General features: G+C 37.1%; 1 protein-coding gene across 5 annotated transcripts in view; it reads right to left on the bottom strand.

Annotated features, from left to right (window-relative positions):
- The window catches only part of ZNF385D (zinc finger protein 385D), a 472992-nt gene that overhangs the window by 82100 nt on the left and 375288 nt on the right, over positions 1-15604 (bottom strand). The window lies entirely within an intron of this gene.

Below are 15604 nucleotides of genomic sequence, written 5' to 3'. Positions count from 1 at the left end.
TCAGGACAAGTGCAAGAACATCACGTGCAGCATGTTACATCTGACATCTTGCAGGGCTGTTGCAAAGCTATTTACAGAGGAATATTTCCACTAGGCCAAGCTCAGGACAACTGGCTTTAGCACCCGGAGTCCTACCAAGTCCAACCGTGACTTAACTTTTGATCCTTGCCAACACTTCCTCTTTAAAGGTGGTTGAGGCTATAATTTTTGACTCAGTGCTTCTTCAGTTTCACCTTACCAATACAGCTTCACTCTCAGTGTTTTTGCCCTTTCATCTGTTAAAAAATATATTTTATTGTATTCCAAATACAAACCACATATTACTTCCAGCCAAGAGTTTTAAGACGTATTAACACCTTCAGGCTTACACACGGTAAATCTAACAGCTTTCTTCAGGCAAACAAATGGCCAGGAATATAACTGGGAGCTTTCAGGCTAAGTCAAAGGGTCTGCTAGTCCAAATCTGGTAGGAGGACTGGCAGTTGTCTGCTAACGATGGATTAAATCTATAGCTGAACTGTTTATTCAGTCGCATGCAAACCTGCCTTTCAGTCAGTCAAACGTAAGAGTATGACTTCTGCAGGTTCAGGAATATGGGCCTGAAGCCCCCTGATATTTTTAATAGGAGAGAGCCCCTACCTTCTTCACCTGATCAGAGACCGCACCACAGGCCCTGAGGGTATTCTGACTGCACAGCATATTGCCACAGGAGGGGTATAGAGGGGGCTGTACAGTCCCCTCACCTTCTCCCCATTTACACCACTCACATCTCTTAAAAAGGGGTGGAATCGACTACTGTTCATTATACAAACAGAAATTAAGGATGACCTTGTCACACAAAATCGGCAGCTTTAACAAGCAGGCCTGACTACCGTCCAATAATCTCCGAAAATGACTTGAGATTTGCTGTTCATAAGATCATCATCCCGCTGATTTATCTTTTGCGGTGCTGATAAAAGAGAATTATGAGAATTATGCTTCTCCCCAGCCAAAGAGCTTCAAGGGCCAACCCACCACTTACCAGTTTGAAAATGCACCTTTGCACACACCAGAGCAGCCTGCAGTGAAATACCACAGGCCCTTACCTTGTCCTAGATACAATTCACGTTTCTATAAATAGCATACTGAGATGCAAAAAGCCTCTTAGCCCGCTCAACCAAGTAAAATCCTGGCTTTGTAGCTACCGTTCAAACGGTTTGTTACAAATGTAAGTGCTCAATTAAAAATGCATATTTAGTATTGGTGGGGCCTCTCTTCATGGAAGAAAAGAAGTCATGCCTGCAAAAGACAGATTCTTCTGACTGCAACAACAAATAATTTCAAGATTTGAATTAAAATTCCTAGTCCAATTACTGTAAGTGGTTATGCCTTCCTCACTGTGAAGCAATCTCTTGCTACTCTGTCACGGGTTTCATGCCAGGAGCAGCCACAACAAATCACCAAGCTGAGTTCATGAGGACATTGGTGGGGGTGGAGGGCAGCACACAGAGGGGAAAAGCAGCTAAATATTTTGGGCCTTCGTTTTCCTGTTCAGGGAATATGGAAAGTAGCATATTTTGGATACAAGTAGATTTTCTGAAAGAGTAAGATCTTATCTCTGTTAATTTTAAAAACCCAGATTTAAAGCAGCTACTTACTTAAACTAATCTATAAGTGCTTCTGTCATTATGCCTTTCCTCACATACCAGAAAAGAGCCAACTGATAAGGCTTCAGCCATCTTAACTTTTACATAGGCTTAACTAGTGAGGAGGAAAATGAAATGTTCATTGAGGCTGACTTTAAAGAAGATCTGAATTCTAAGTAACCCCTGCTGAAGAACATTTGGATAACAAACCTCCTCCCAGTTGAAAAAGAAGATGCGCTGGCCAGGCTAGTGTATTTCAGGATTCTGTCCTCAAGCCTTTCTACTCTCTGGACTTGGACATATTCTCCTTGGGATGACTTCTCCTCTCCTTTCAACCAGTATCTTTATGATCATTCAGCATAAATAGTTCTTGCATGGCTCTGATTTTTCTCCTACTGTTTACTATGCCACCTGAAAATTTCCATTTCTCAGATCACCTCTTTTCTGTCACAAATATTAATCATGAACTATGATAGACTCAAGAGTCTCTTTTCTTTCCACTTACTGATCTCCTACTTTGCATCATCACACCTGTTATTCAGTGTGGTTTATTTGTCTCTTACACAGTTCCTTCTCCCTCTTGCATGCTTTAGAACAACATACCTACTTCCATAAACTACAAATTCTGAAAAAAACATTTATGCTTATTCACCCTCAAACATTTTTTAGAGGCTTGACTTCAACTATCCTAACATGTCATCTAATAAGTTGAATCATATTCCTGTTGGTTGTCAAACCCTCTCTCTTTCAAAAAAAACTTAAATATGGGTTTCAGAAAGTATTTTTCCATAAATTAATTTGTCAGTCCCCTGCTGCTTTCCCTACCTTTTATTCTTGTTTCATTTCTGATTTATTAGAAAATAAGCTCTCTAGAGAAAAAATCTCATCTTACACACCAGTAAAACACTGTACACCGCACAGATATTTAACTGTAGGCTCTTTGTAAAAATGAGCCATAGTATTCTCCAGGTTCCTAGTAAATTACCGATTTAATTGTATTAAGCTCGACTACTTTAAAGATCATTACTGTAAAATAATTCAGACCATACCAATAACATGTTTCCTTAGAAATTATTTCCAGTGTATCTTTTGATCTGTATCAATGGACACACAGCAAGAAACACAGCAAAAATGCTAAGCTAAGCCCATTTTGTTTTGGGACCTTGCCTTTGATTCTGACTGAAGTAGCATGGACTGATGTCTGCAACTAAAGACGCATCACAGCCACACCTGAATTTATGCTCAAAATAGTTGCAAGTGATAAAAAAACCCAATTAATAAGAGTCATCAGAGCAAATACGTTTTCTTAGTGCTAACTTTTTGAAAAGATCAATTTACCATCCATCAATTTCACTCATTTTCTATGGGACTTGGAGAGAGAATAAACCAATTCAGAACTTCCTTTCATAGTTTAGGCAACATTCTCTTCAACAAGGAATTTTGTTTCTGATCATTAGGCTGCCAGTGTTGGCAATTCAAAAGCTGGGCAGCACCTGTAAAATTCACTCAAAATTCAGCTTCCCACCACCAGAAATTATACTACTTTTCCACCTCTAAACAGCAAGACATGGTCACACACACCTGTGAAAACTTTGCACTGGTTTTCTCTCATGATGTGACTAATCTTTCTCATCTTATTAGTCTAGACAATGTTTTAAGAAACTTCTCTGAAGTGTGAAACGTACATCTTCCACTACATAGGAATTAATCTTCCTTTACAATTCCTTCTATATATAATAAAAAATGAGAACCTTCTTGGAAGGATGACAGAACTTGTGCCTTGGGTTGAAACATGCTTTAACTACTGAACCCCTGCTTGGGCATATGCAATCAAGCCTACAAGAGAGGAAAGACTAAGTGTTGACACTTAATACAACCCAATCTATTTTAGCCAAAAGTCTGTACTAGAAGCTTTTTTTTCTTCTCACTGCAGTCCTAACTCCTTGTGATCCCTGCTGCTGAATATCATTGCATCTGCTCCTTTCTTCTCCTGAATATCTGTTCCTTCCTTATTTCTTGCCAATTGTTTCGGTGGCAGCACCACCTCCAACAGCACTAAATTAGCACAGGACAAGCTAATAAGCCCAGAAAGATTGCAGGCTTTTACTGCATCTCATGTTCCCTTGGCTTGCCTCATCAGTAACGCCTGTCTCATCTATTGGGACATGGGGCTTAGACTCTAGAAGAACAGTCAAAATGCTGCTGCACCATTTTTAGTGCATTTTATTAAAAATTCTTCCATTCTGTAACTACATGATGTACATTTTCTTAGCTCTTCCGTGAAGGAAGTTTCATTCTTACAGTCTTTTCAAGCACTAAAGAGACACAAATTAGTCATGCAAAATAATTTTAGAAAAAAAATTCTTACCCACTGGGAATTATATAGAATAAAATACTGTTAAATGCAGCAAAGTTCTTCATTCCTCCAGTGTCCAAGGTATTAATTATTCCTGTATACCCTCTGTTTTCTGACATCTTCAGACACTAAGCTGCTTCTTAGAATACGTTTACCTTAGAAATTGACTTTATCGTAACTGTTTAGTACCATATAAGTTTCTGGTATGAAAATCATGTTAGAGAATAATTGAGAAGCAATGACAGGCACCTTGTGGTAGGCTATTTGACTACAATTGTATTAGTGAAAAACTATCAAATATCTCTATTTAATAACAAAAGAAAATTTTCTGGTATGTCATTACAATAAGTAATGGTCTTTGGAAAGGTAATGCAGATTGATGTGCCCTGTAAAATAAAAATTATGCAATATACTCACATTAACTACTAAAACATAAAAATAAACAGGTTGTATAGAAGTTGGTCTTCCAAAGTGACAAGTGATGAAATTCTGTACTTGGCAAACAAGGTATTCAAGCAGACAGAACATAACAAGTGAGCCTGTTTGAGTGATTATTTGATTTGCAATTTAGTGCCTTTACCATCAGTTTTAAAAGAAACAAAACAAAGCATCTAAGCAAACAGCCCATAGTTTTGAAATTACTGTATATATCACTGGCCTATTAAATTATGACATTTGGACATGTTTTGTATTGCTGTGTAGACTGAGGTGAGAGATAATAATGCTGAAGTGTCTGCATCTAATGAAAACATAATACCTTCTATTTGGTAGCATGACTCACTGCAAAAAAGCAATATATCGCTGTCCTGAAAATGGCCAGTAGGAATAGGAAAATGAGCTACTGCTAATTAAACCTTTCATGTAAAAACACGGTTGCTAATCAAATCTTTATTATCCCATACTCTCCTATTTTACTTTCTTCTTCATTTACAATTCATCCTGTAGCCCTTGAAGTATCAAGTTTACAGTCTTCTTAGATGTTGTGGGCATTTTTAAATTGTGAAAGGATAAACTTGTAACAAAATAATTTAAAAACATACTTAAAAGAAAAAAGTGACTGTGGGAGGGAAAAGAATGGTACAATTAAACTACATCTGGTTATTCTATAGCTAATTAAAAGTCATATCTAAGTTACTAAAAAAATATAAAGTATTTACTCAAGCTGAAGTTTCATCATTCTTGTGACAACTGAAAAATGTCTTTATTACAAGGAAGGAAAAATGCTTGGCTTTAGATACATAGAATGCACCTATTTTCAGAAGTATGTAATTCAGTAGTGTTCACCAAATAAGCCATATTTCCCTTAAGAAAGGAAAGATGCCTTTAATTTCTAATTATTTCATTGCTATGAAGTTTGCTACACAGCCACTTCATATAAATTGAATACTAAAGATAAATATTAACCATGCCAAGTACTTGATTAAAAGCCAACAAAACAGCTTTTGCAAAAATTCTGGTCTAGCATAGTTTCTTCTAGTGAAGTATCACATAACCATTTAAATTTTAATTTATATAGTGATAATTATCGCAATATTTGTACAATGAAGTGGAAAAGTTACAACATAAGATGCTACTTGAAATAAAAAAAGCATTCTTCTAATCATGTAGGGAAAGATCAACTGAACTTATTATTTTTGTCAAAGAAATAATAAAATCAAAGCAAGCACTGACAACTGCAACAGGACTCTAAATGTAAATTAAAATACTTCAGACAAAAGACTTGAAGGCAAGTGATTCTCCCATCAAGGGATGATTTTCACTTGTCTCCAGGTGTAACATTATGTGCACTGATGGGCTGATCAACAGAACAGAACTACTCCCCAGCTGTAATCAGGAGTGATTGATGGTTGGGACAAAAAAGTTGATTATCATGACAAGTCCACTGATACAGAAAAAATAGGCTACACTGGGGAAAGGATAAAACCTGTTCAGAGACTACCTTCTAAAATCTCCTTTCTAAAGAATAAAAAGAAACATTTATGACCATCCAAAAAGAGTTAACATAAATGAATTCAGTGCATTTAGTACATATCTGTATCTACAGTTATTCTACCATGACACAATGAGACCTATATAAACTCTAAACAGCACAAGCCCTTGCATTTTTAAAATCACAGTTTGAGATCAATTCATGAAACAAATATATGAAAGTACCTGTATGGTATGCCAGTAAAGCATTGCCTCGGTTTGAATACCTGTTTTGAATTCATAATCAAGATTCTAAAGTCCATGGGGGAGTTCAGTGTAAGTGCCATATTGTATTCTTTCCTGAAATGAAGTCAGTCCCCTTTGGCCATTTTAAACCTTTAAAGACTTCATTTTCAGATGAGATTAAAAAAAAATATGCATGAGTGGGGCAATAGACCCTCAAAGGTATAGATCAAATGTGTGCTTTTTTATTCCAATATAAAGCTTTTAAAAGCAGATATTAGGTTGCAGTTCCACTCCTTCAGAGCTTCAGACTACCAGCTGTTAGCTGTGATGTAAGTACACAGCATAGCAATATCTCCAGAGACTGTAAAAGATATGAGGGGAGTGATAAAAGAACCAAGGGACTGCAAAAGTCAGGCCTGGAGGTTCTGAAGTGCAATTTGTTTACATCATGGGCAGTTATGTTTAATAGTAATTCTCATAAAAGGAAATATTGTATTTGCTACAAGAGGTAGCTGCACAGATACAGTGAAGAAGAATACATCACAGGTACCCCAGGGAGTGCAATTTTACTGACCAAAAAGAGAAAGGGGGGGTGTGTGTGTCCCCGTCCAGAGTTATTGTAAGATTATTTGAAAAGTTTTATGGCTGTTGGAATAAAGTATAATCAACCAAAGCCAAGTACAAGAGCAACATTACTTTTCATGCATTCTTAGAATAAATTAGGATACTTTTTTTGAGCAAAAATACAATTTACATAATTTAACTCATTTTGATGGAGATCTTTCTACATTACACAAAACCATACATTTTCTTCACTATGTGCTCTTTCTGTGGACCACACTTTGACATGTAGCCTTGCCTATTCCTCTTCTCCTCGTTCTTCTTTACAGCCTTAATGATGCCTAAGAAAGTGAGCCAGTCACTGATTTGTGACTGAAAGCAGACAATAGTTTGCCTTTTTTATAGTGAAGTTTGTTATCTTCACCTATTATTAATAATTCAGAATCTCAGATTCTCTACTGTATAAATTTTTAATTTTAAAAATAAATTTCTAAGGAAGAGGTTATAACAAACCAGAGCTAGATGAAGACTGTGCAGCAGAGTTTACATTTTATCTTTCCTTTCAGGTTATGACTCGCTTATGGAAAGTAGTTTCTGTAAAGAGTCCCCATCACAGTTATTAATTTTCAATTAATAAGTTTCAATTGTTTATTAGACTTGACTGATACACTTCTCATGTTGACTGAGGAAGCTGACAGGAAAAAATGCCTCAATTACAAATAAGCCTGTGATAAGAAGTGATAAAGCAGAAGCTTCTCTCCTTGCCATTGAAATGGGCTGTCTTTTCCATGAATGGATCATGAAAGAATTGGAAGAAAGATTTCTTTTCCCCACTTTTACACTGTCTAAACCTTTCATGCTGTCTATATCTCCCCCTGTCTATACCAATTCCCTTGTGTATAAAATGGTATTTTTCAACGTACAGTTCAAAAATACTAAGCAGTTTCTTCATTTCCGCAATTCCAGCCAAAGACTTCAAACAAACTCCAGTTAGCCACTACCTGCCCAACTTTAGCATTTGAATTTCATTCTTATGTTCTTCCACTCTCCTCCAGGCACAAAATCTTTCTGACACCATTGTAAACCAAAGAATGCAACTTCAGGACCCAACTCATTCAAACCACTGGAACTAAATATGTAATTTGCCTGGAAGTCATGTGAGTGAGTGACAGATAATCCACATTAAGCACCGAAATCAGATTTTAGAAAATCTAGGGCCTCTGAGACCATTTAGGTCTGCTTCCTACCCCCAGTATCATGTTTTCTGGTACATTGTTATATTCTACTTTAATAATGTCTGATAGAAGGAGAATTTTTGACAGTAACAAGCATGGATGTGTTCAAATGCAGGAAGGATGTTGCTTTTATTTCAGATTTTCCCTCTTATTAACTGATCTCACCTCTGCCTTCCTCTCCTTCTGCTCTTTGCAGTTCTGAGATCATCTACACCCAAGCAGAAGTTAAAGCTGGCCCCAAAAGGGCAAATATACTGCAACCATTCACTTCGGTGCCAGAAGCAGAAACCTTTTAAACCAATTTGTCTCCATATTGCAAAGTCAGAATACTGGTCATTAATCTTTTGCAAGTTATAAACAGGACTATCAGAGAGAGCCATTGCCTATTCACAGATCATTTCTAGCAAACTCAAGTAATTTTCAAGAGATATCAAACCTTCTGCACAATTGACTTGTTTTATCAATAAAAGTGAGTGCTTTGAAAATGAAATAAGCTGGTAGGATGAGCAGAGGCAGGAAGCAAGAGTTGACAAAAGTGAATTTAAAAAGTCTAAATTTTACATAATCTTTAAGTTCTAATACAGCAACAGCTGCTGATCAGCTGAATGTTTTAATCTGTCTAGGATTATGTTCCTATACTGAGTCTGATGTTCAGCTGATATAGATATTAGATCCATAACCTTTGCTTGTGCAGGGACCAAGTAGCTGGAAGCACTAGGCTTTGCTTTCTCCTGGATTTATAGAATAAAATCATTTAGGTTGGAAAAGACCCTTAAGATCATCGAGTCCAACTGTTACCCTAATGCTAAATCCACCACTAAATCCTGCACCTAAAAGCCATGTCTGCACATCTTTTAAATACCTCCAGAGATGGTGACCCAACTGCTTCCCTGGGCAGCCTGTTCCAGTGCTTAATTTAGACACTCTCTCTTCAGCTGTCACTGCTGAATGTGGCTGGGCAGTGAATTTTGAGAGGAAAGTGTAAGTCTTGCAGTACAACAGCAAGGCACTCCATCTCTCCCCATCCTCATCAGGCTGAGTAACCAGCTAACATTAAGAGCATGCTTTCTTAAAGTTCAATAACTTAAAGCTGTCCTTTCCTACTGCCTTCTTGTCCTCAGGCAGTGCCTCTGTGAGCCTTACACCTCTGGGCTGGTCCATGTTCTGCAACAGTACAGGCTTTCTAGACAGAATAGGTTCCTTTCATTACGAGAGTAGATAAATACAAGGATTAGCGAAGAGTTTTCGTAGATCACTAAGAGACCACCTACAGCAGTTACTGAGAATCATTCCAAATATTTAGTTTGTAAGCAATGCTTAAGTGACAAGGAAATATCCACCTCCTTCAGCTATCAGTCTGGGGACTCAGTTCAACATCTCCAAAAGTACTCTGAAGCAAAAAACTATGCTGTGTCAGATAGGAATGATTTCTGCTTCTAGGTTGTACAATACATAAAAGTACTGCATAGAAGGTGAAAAACCACAATACAGTAAAAAAAAAAAAAAGTTTTAATTTTCTAGTATGAGAAAGACCAGACCTGCACAGAACATGACTGCAATTTGTATTGCAGCCTTTAAAACTGTGGTTTAGGAAAGAGGAGGTAACACTTCTAAAATGTGCAGGCTAGGCCTGTAAAAAAAGACTCCACTGAATATCTAAGAAAAATACTAGGCTGTTTTCAAATTTTTCATGTATGCAATGTAAGTGCAAAATATTCTGTACTATAAAACTTTTGGAATGCAAAAAATCACGTATCTTGAATAATTCTGTTAGCAATTCTTTAGGGTTTCCATAATGTGCTCATACAGATGCCAGATATCCCATGGAAATTTCTGTACTAATCACTTTCTGTGATTACTTGCTGCTTTTCCCAGTGAATACTATAAACCTGTATCTCTGGAAAACTGTCAACCTGTGAATGTACTTTCATTCTGACTCACATTCTGATCTCGAACGGCATGTACAATTCCACAACTGCAATCAATATTTGTTTCTCCCTATGCTGAACTCCATAGTACAGGAAAGATGGTGCATTATTAGAAAGAAGTAGCATATGTGTATATATACATACACACACATATATATATGTGGAGTTATGTAACTATATAAATTATATACCTAAACCCAATTTGTGTGTATCTATATTTAAAATTAATTCTGGAAGTTTTATTCTTGATGAGGTACAAGTGCTGCAATTAACACTATATCTTCATAGAGTAACACTGGCTTTAAGGGGATGTTGAGCATCTGTAAACGTTTGCACAAGAGAATCTCCTTAAAGAATCAGGCTGATGACTTCACAGGACACAGACACATTGGTCTGGAAAGACCAAAATTAAAATTGCCTTGAGATAACAGGTAAATGTGCTTGATGGCTGGCACAACCATCTTTCTATTTTCCCTAGCTGAGTGAAATTTTTTCTTACCTAGTCATACTAGGGAATGTCTCTTAAATTCTGCAACTAATTTGTTAGTTTAACTAATTGTTAAAGTGTGATGACCACTGGTGTAAAAAGTTCTTCACCTCAGGCACTGCCAATTTCAAATACTGTGGAATACTTACCTGTCTACTGATAAATGTTATGCTCTTGGGGGGAAAAAAAATCATAGGATTAGTTGGGTGATTTTTTTTTCTTTTTTTCCCCATTAGCAATTGTTAATGTACATTTGGACTATGATTCACTACAATTCCATTTTGCCCATTAAGCCAGATGTTTCTCATTTTACTACTTGTGCATTTAATTTTTCCAGTCTAAGCACAACAGTTTGTGCTTTTATTTATTGCAGTTGTCGGAATTCCAGAGTATTTTCTCCAACTGGTGAAGATAATTTTGGACTGCAATCCTGAACTTGCCATCTTGCATTAAGCGCCTGCCACCCTCCATCTAGGTGTCATCCACAAACCTGATATATGCACTCTCTGTTCTGTCAGACACATTGCTAATGAAAATTTAGAGTAGCAGCAAGCACGGAACAGGTTCCTGCAGATCCTGACTAGTAGTGCTCTTTTGTTTTGACAGGAAACCATCAGCAACTACCCTCAGTACAGTTTTCAATCTGTCACAGAACCAAGTTTTAACATTTTCACCTGGACCGTATTCCCCTGTTTGTTTTACGAGACTGTCAGGACTGTACCAACCCTTATTAAAGCCAAAATATATCACATCTATTTATTCCCTATTATCCGTTAGACCAATTACTCTGTCAAAGGAGAAAATTAGATTGGTTTGACATGATTTATTCTTGACAAATTCATGTTGGCTATTTGTTATCACCTTATTATCCCTTAGGTGCTCGCAAACTGATACTTTAATCATTTGTTCTAGATACCAAGTATAACCTAAATAGGATAAACGTCCTCTGGTTCTGCTTTTTTCCCCATGGAAGTTAGAGCCATAGTAAAATACTATGAAGCCATATTGCAACCTTACCCTCAAAAAATTCCTTTAGTATTCTTCTACCAGAACAGCAATTTTTGAATCCTAACAATTCCATATAGTTCAACTATATATTGATTCAGCGGTACCTTTGCTTTATAAGAGACGGAGAAAAACAAGGTAAAAAAAATAAAATCAACAAATAAGGACCCCATGATAAGCACACTGCTCATGATTTTCAGGAGAATATTATTACTGTTGTGATTTAAGTCAAACAGTAATTTCTGGCTAACATTTGGAAATATTTTTACAGTGTATCATAATGGAATTCAGGTCCTGTGAGTACATAAAAATGCTGCCCAACCTTTTCTCTAAAGGCAAGGTAGATTATCACTCCGCCATCTGCATTAAATGAGAGGGAAAAGAGAGAAAGAATCCCTTTGCAAGAACTGACCTTGTTAACAGACAGTTACTACCTGGATCAAATTAGAAATGTGGGCAAACAAAGATCAAAGAGTAAAGACAGATGGTCAAAAAATGAGGAAAAAAATAGTAAGCTCTTTTCTTCTAAGTCGTGGGGGTTATTTGCAGTTTTTGTTGGGTGGGTTTGGGTTTAGTTGATTTTTTTTTCAAGTGAACCTCATGTTTGCAGAAAATTTACTCCTACAACTACCTGTAGGCACATGAGTTGTCCTACTGAAGTCAGCTGGACTTCACTTTACAGGATGCTTTTAGCAGATGTTTACTATTTACTACAAAGCATGGATTTAACAGTTCTTCTGAACTGGTGCAACAGTTCTCAGCAGCTGCCAAAATCTAAATGGCAACACATAGACTTGCAGCTAAGCACATACTTAAAAGTTTTGCCCTGGATTGGATGCACAATGTGAATGTAAACGTTATACAGAGAAGTCTCTCAATGCAGAAAAAAAAATATATTTAAAAAATCACTGCTTGAAACCGACTCCCCAGAACCTACCTCTGCTGTTTTAATGTTTTTTCTCAGCATGGAGAGACCTTGGTTACTTGCTCATTCCTCCTTTCCCTTGTATGAGAAGATTTATTTTAAAAAGAAATACTGAACACACAGCTGTCATGAAGATTTATAGATAACTCCTTTAGAAAGAAGCTAAACGATTTTAGACTATTGTACTGCCTTTTCTCATTTTTCTTTGAAATGTAATTTTGATACCATGTAACCAGAAAAGCAGCTCTTCAGCTCTGAAAGAAATCTGTATCAAAGGGGACAAAATTCTGTATTCTCTGCACAAATGAAAAATCTCACAGACCAGTTTTATTGTAAACATTTTCATAATACTGTCGTGCAGTAGGTAAATGGAATTTCTATTCATTACTCTCTGATAAATCCTATCTCCAGCATCTAAAAATAAAGATGTATTGGTAGAACAGCCACAAAGCCCTAAGTTTATGAACAGAAAAGCTATTTATTGTTGCTATGGTTTTAAATCATGTTCAACAAAATATGATGAAAATGAAAGGTAGGAATATTCAGTAAATTAAAACTTTTTCATAATAACAAGAGAAAAAAAATTACGTGTGTGCTTGCCATTCATATAGTAGAGTTATCAAAAAATGATAGCTAATAGCTCTTAGAATTTCTTCAAAGAAATCTTTCCTTTAAGTCTCCACATTAAATCTTTCATTTAGCACAGTTTTGCTTCAAAAACTGGTGAACATTCAGAATTACCCAAGCAATGGAGGAACTTAGCTCTGCCTATTCCCGTCACATTGCAGAAAAGCATTTCTAAACTGCGGTGGAGCTCTGACTACTTATTATTTCTTGAAAAGCCTCAGCAGAGCACTCTGTTTTTCAGCAGTGTCGTGGTTTAACCCAGCAGGCAGCTAAGCCCCACACAGCCATTCGCTCACTCCCCCTCGGTGGGGTGGGAGAAACAGAAGAGTAGATGCGAGAAAACTCATGGGTTGAGATAAAGACAATTTGATAGGCAAAGCAAAAGCCGGCTCATGCAAGTAAAACAAAACAATGAATTTATTCACTTCTTCCCATCAGCAGACAGGTGTTCAGCCATCTCCAGGAAAGCAGGGCTCTATCGTGTAATGGTTACTTGGGAAGACAGAACACCATAACTCTGAACATCCCCCCCTTTCTGCTTCTTCCTCCAGCTTTATATGCTGAGCTTGATGCCACATGGTATGGAACACCCCTTGGGTCAGTTAGGGTCAGCTCTGAGATGGTGACTCAACCACTTCCCCGGGCAGCCTGTTCCAATACTTGACCACCCCTTTGGTTACGAATTTTTTCCTAATATCCAATCTAAACCCTCCTTGGAACAACTTGAGACCTTTTCCTCTTGTCCTATCGGTTATTACATGGGAGAAGAGACTAACGCAGCTCTCTACAACCTCCTTGCAGGTAGTTGTAGACAGTGATAAGGTCTCGCCTGAACCTTCCTTTGTCCAGGTTAAACAACACCAGTTCCCTCAGCTGCTCCTCATAGGACTTGTGCTCTAGACCCTTCACTAGCTTTCTTGCCCTTCTTTGGACACACAATACTGTTTCCAGCACAAATCCAAAACATAGCCTCATACTAGCTGCTATGAAGAAAATTACCTCTACCCCAGCCAAAACCAGCACAAGCATTAATAAACATAAGCACTGGACTGAGAAGAGATGATCATAAAGATATCTGCAAATCTCTTCTGTGTGGCAGGGAAAAGGGGAAGAGATATTGTCACAGGTTAATCAATGGGCAGCTTTTGGATTGCAATCTCTCCATCAATCAGCAACATTGGGATTCCTTTAAAAATTAGGTAAATATTGAAAGTGGAAAGTGAAATATACTCAGCGAGAAGGTCTCCCTATAGCATAACGTCAATGATACTGATCTACTTTGAGAGAGGGGAGCATTAAAGCAGCCTTCTGCAGAACACTGTGGGCAAAATGGAGTTCAAGATTCTATCACTTGAAGGTGTGAAGGGACAACTAAATATCTGCTTAACAGCTTTTCTTCCAAGAGTTTGCTGTGAGCTGTCTAAATAGATTTCTTCTGAAACCAGTTTTTTTGACACTGTAGATGACTGAAAATGGCCACTGCTTCTTCCCCCTCTCTTCTTTGGAATCCTTTCTAGGAGCAGCAGAAAAGGAACACTATGGGAGCTTATCAGTCCTTTGAGTAAGAACTGTCCACTGATACCTTGTTTGCTTCTGTGTAGAAGAATTTTTAATTCAAATATTTTATTCCAGAAAATGCCTAGCTCCTGTTAGCTGGAAAATGTTCCATTCCATGTATCTATCAGAGTCGTGTATCTGCTAATGACTAAGTCATTTTAACGATGTGTTCATCCTCTCTTTCGTCTGGATCTTTCAGCAGATTAACAAATGGTATACCCTCTTTGAAAGGAGGTGTTTCACTTTGGTATGTAACACCAAAGTGTTTGATATCTTTTGCAGCTACATACTGTGTATGATTCAGTCAGTATGACATGCTTTTTCCTAAGACAAAGCTTAAAATTATGAGTGATGAGTTGGGCTGCACACTTAGTGCAATTGCTATGGCTCAGAAGTCTCCATCATCTCCTCCCTATGAATGGTTCAGTATCCACAGTCCTAATTCTAGTATCTGGCTAGAGTCTAATTTGGAAGAGCCTCATTTGACTCTCCTATTTTTATCTGTGAGGGAAAAGATTGCTTCAGAGAATATATTACCCTTCCTTGCACCACTGTTTGAGAATGATGTCGATGTTATAAAAGGAAGCTGTCCATTCTGTCCATGAACTAGAAAACCTCAAGTTATCAGTGAAAGTAAGTACATGATGATGACTGGTTTGGAAATTGTGACTGAGATCTTGTTAAAAATTATTTCTAAGGGATAAAAAGCTGATGGAAATGAAGAGAATTGCATTATTTTCACCATTAGGCAGCCAATCCTAAAAAGAAAGCTTCAAGTTTCAATTTAAATTTTTATGTACAAATTGTACATAAATAGCTACCTACAAAGAAGCAGCAGCACACAAGAATTATTTTTTTCTTCATATAACTAGCATGAGACAGGAATTTCACGGATGGTTTTTTGTTAGACCTCACTCTGAATTTATTTTTTTTTTCTGACAGAAGTAACTTTCATATATAAATTAGTAAAACAGGTAGCAAATGAAAGACATTTGGCAGGGGAATGTAAATTTCCACCAGTGATGCCCATGTCAAGAAACTTCCTGGAAAGACTAGAATAGCAGAAGAAAATATACAGAAGAAAATAGCTGAAGGAAATAAAGGAGTTAAATTCTAAGAGGTTTTTCTGCAACAGAACAGGTAT

Source organism: Falco punctatus (genome assembly GCF_963210335.1).
Source record: "Falco punctatus genome assembly, chromosome: 4".
Classification (NCBI taxonomy): domain Eukaryota; kingdom Metazoa; phylum Chordata; class Aves; order Falconiformes; family Falconidae; genus Falco; species Falco punctatus.
Note: the sequence above shows the minus strand (reverse complement) of the source record. Positions and strands in the feature narration are given on the sequence as shown.